A 3,700-nucleotide genomic window follows, 5' to 3' on the forward strand; every position below is an offset into this window, starting at 1 on the left:
ACACAGCAACTCCCTTCCATAGAAGTTGTAGGCCCCCACCTTTTCCTTCCTTTTTTTTCTTGTTAAAAATAATTTTTAAAAAATTACAATTTTAATTATTTTTTTCTATTAGTTATAAATTCATTCCTTTTTCAACCATTTTTTTTATAAGCTCTCTCTCTCACTCTATATAAACTATAGCTAGAGAAAGAATTTGAAGCAAACTGAGCTTTTGTTTTGTTAATTTGATCCCCGAATAGTTAAAAGCTTTAGCCCTTTGTTATCCAATTTGTAAGCCTTTTTTTCGTTTCTTTTATGATGGTTTGGTGGATTCATTTTCAACTTTCTCATTTACATTGTTAAAGGTTATGGTGTCTTTTTCTTTTTTTTTCTTTTTTTCTTATTGAATTTCTCTTTAAGGGCAGCATCTACTATGAAATGAGAGCAAACCCTTTTTTTTTTTTGAAATGTATAGATTTTAGTGAATGGTATATCATTTATCTTGGTTACATTTGGAGCTAAATTTAGATTTGATTTTCACGGTTGATTGTCAAAAAATGTGGCATGTGATTGACTCTTGATGAATTTTCTTTCCTTTTCTCACGGTTTCTTAACTTTATATGTGTTCATAGAAGTGAAATAAAAAGATAACATCTTTTGGATTATTATCATTTCTCATTCATTTTGTAGAGTTTAATTTTCAAGTTATTTCTACTTCGTAAAGAGCATCAAGTTGTAAGTTTTATCAGATTGTTTGATTTTTAATTCTTGGTTTTGATTACTAGACTATTCTTGTTATGAGTGTTGTTTTTGATGATAAGAATTATTTTGTCTTTTTTTGTGATATATATATATATATTGCTTTGTTTGGGTTGATACTTGATAGAAGTGTGCTATTCTTTTTCTTCTAAATTAAGTTTGATACTTGATAGAAGTGTGCTATTCTTTTTCTTCTAAATCAAGTTCTTTTTTTTTCTTGAGATTAGCATGAATAGTGTTTTCAGCTCCCTACAATTGATTTCTACAGGGATTTTATAATAATTTTTTGTTGTATTTTATGGAATTCTATGATATGTGAATTGGTGCATTTCCTATATAAATCAGTCTCTCTCTATCTCTATCTCTCTCTCTCTCATTATCTCTTTATATATATATCATGTAGTGACTGATCAATTTTACATATTATTATCATGAAGAACAAAAAGGAAGGTTTCTGGTTCTCTCACAAAGTTAGAACTACTAAGAAGACAGAGAAGATCTTATGGCGAAAAAGGGTGTCAAAGTACTCAAAGGTGACAAGAAAAAGGAAAAAATGGAGGATATGTGGCTTGCCCAAATTGACCAACGAGAAAACCACCGCTATGCTTGGTACAATTCAAAATCAAGTTTACTGATCCACCAGCTCAGGCTAGACATCTCGATTAATTGTCTCCTCTGTTGCACAAGGTCTGATTATGGCATCATTGCAACTTTGAATACGAGTTTCCACTCTCTTATACGGAGTGGTGAGCTGTACAAGTTGAGGCGACAAATGGGAATTGTTGAACATTGGGTTTACTTCTCCTGCAACCTTCTAGTGTGGGAGGCTTTTGATCCAATCCATCGTCGATGGATGCATATGCCTAAAATACAGACCTGTGAAAGTTTCATGTGTTCCGATAAAGAGTTATTGGCTGTTGAGACCCAACTTCTGGTTTTTGGAAAAGAAATAATGTACCCTACTATCTATAAATATAGCATTTTGACGCACACATGGATAAGCGGGATGAGGATGCACAGACCCAGGTGCTTGTTTACATCTGCTAGTCTGGGTGAAATTAGAATTATAACTGGTGGTTGTGATCTGCATAGAAATATTTTAAGCTCAGCAGAGCTTTATAATTCTGAAACTGGCAGGTGGGAGACCATTCCAAGAATGAATAAGGCCAGAAAAATGTGTTCTGCAGTGTTCATGGAAGGGAAGTTTTATGTTATTGGTGGCATTGGGGTTGAGAGTTTGAAGACAATAAAATCCGGAGAGGTGTATGATTTGAAGACCAAGACTTGGTATGAGATACCTAACATGTACCCTGCACCAAACGAGGGGGTTAGACCAATAGAAGAACCTCTTACAGCTGATGCACCTCCTCCAGTGGCAGTTGTGAATGATGTGTTGTATGTAGCTGATCATGTACTGAAGCAAGTGAAGAAATATGACAAAGAGAAGAACTTGTGGTAATGGTAAGGCCATTCCCTAAGTGTACAACTTCAATGAATGGATGCGGGATAGCATTTAGGGCATGCGGGGATCAACTGATGATTATTGGAGGACTTAGGGTTTTAGGTGCAGGGTTTGTTGAGATCAACTCTTGGGTCCCAAAGGAGGGTCATCTAGAATGGAACTTGGTTGCCAGAAAGCCCTCAGCAGTTTTGTGTATAACTGTGAAGTCATGGGATGCTGACATGTGCATCTAGTTTCGGTGGCACCATGTTGTTGCATAAAGCCTTTTTCTGCACAACCAATAGACAAGTCATAAGAGGAGGCTTGAAGATTCCGGCCCTTCTTAGTTTTATTATGTTTTGTAACTTTCCTTCCATTTTCTTTCTTGTTCCTTTTGTTGGGTGGTTGCCATCAGGGTTTGTTAAAGTTTGTGTTATGTAGAACAAAGCATAATTACATTTTAGACTATTTTCAATGTTAAGGAAGTGTCTTTTGACCAAATATCAGTCTCGATCAATTATTGAACACACACATATTTATAATAGTTTACCTATTCCATACTCTTTTCCTCCAGGTAAGAAAAAGATAGAAAGGATGTATGATCATGAAAAGCTTAATCCTTTCCTCTAGTGAGAGGGAGCAGTTGCGAGAGGGAGAAGATGGAGACAGAGAGAGATAGAGAAGGGGGAAGGATTTTTTGTTCATTTAATATTAATATAAATTTTTTAATTAATTTTTTTCATTCAATATCAATATAAAATTTGTCTCATGTTACATTTTAGTCACTTATATTTGAAATATTACATTTTAGTCACTTATGTTATCGTTTTGTTACCCCTTAAACAATAGTCCAACGTGGCAGTTAAAATGGTTTTTAAATGCCAACGTGGATGTTAACTCAAGTAAATTAAATGATTTTTAATTAAATAAATTTAATTAATTGAATTTTCTAAATTAATTAAAAGAAAATGTTAATTAAGTTTCTCGAAATAATCAAAACCAATGTATCAGATTAATCCTTGAACTAGAAAAAAAACCTCTTAGTCTCATTTGTTCTTAGTTTTCGTTTCCATTTTAATAAAAAAATCATCTATTTTCATAGTCATCTTTGTTAAACCGAAACAATAGAGATCAAATTGAGTGCTCCATCAATCGATTGAATTTTTTATTCAAAACAAAAGAACAAAGGATCAATTCGATGGAGGGTCCAGACATGGATTACAGTAAGTAATGAGTTTTTTTTGTTATTTACTTGAATTTTGGGTTTAGATATTATGTTTTTTTTTTTTGCAAAAACATGGTACATCTTTTCATGTTTTTCTGTAGATGTCTGGAACGGTGGAAATGAGCAAGTGTACACAATCGTAACAAGTAATAAAGTGACAAGTAAATGTCGAGTTATTGTAGCCACAGGGACTGTAAAAAGCGATATTTATGGAATTAATTAAAACACTCTGGTGAGGTAAAAATGATTTTGGTTTGAAAAGAGTGATTTATAAACTAATATTTTAAAACTAAGCA

The 3,700-nt window shown here is 33.2% G+C and overlaps 1 pseudogene; it reads left to right on the plus strand.

Moving 5' to 3' along the window:
- Positions 1 to 1,188: 1,188 nt before the first annotated feature.
- LOC107940003 (F-box/kelch-repeat protein At1g74510-like) lies at positions 1,189 to 2,420 on the plus strand (annotated as a pseudogene).
- The last annotated feature ends 1,280 nt before the right edge of the window (positions 2,421 to 3,700 follow it).

Source organism: Gossypium hirsutum, chromosome A12, assembly GCF_007990345.1.
Source record: "Gossypium hirsutum isolate 1008001.06 chromosome A12, Gossypium_hirsutum_v2.1, whole genome shotgun sequence".
Taxonomy (NCBI): domain Eukaryota; kingdom Viridiplantae; phylum Streptophyta; class Magnoliopsida; order Malvales; family Malvaceae; genus Gossypium; species Gossypium hirsutum.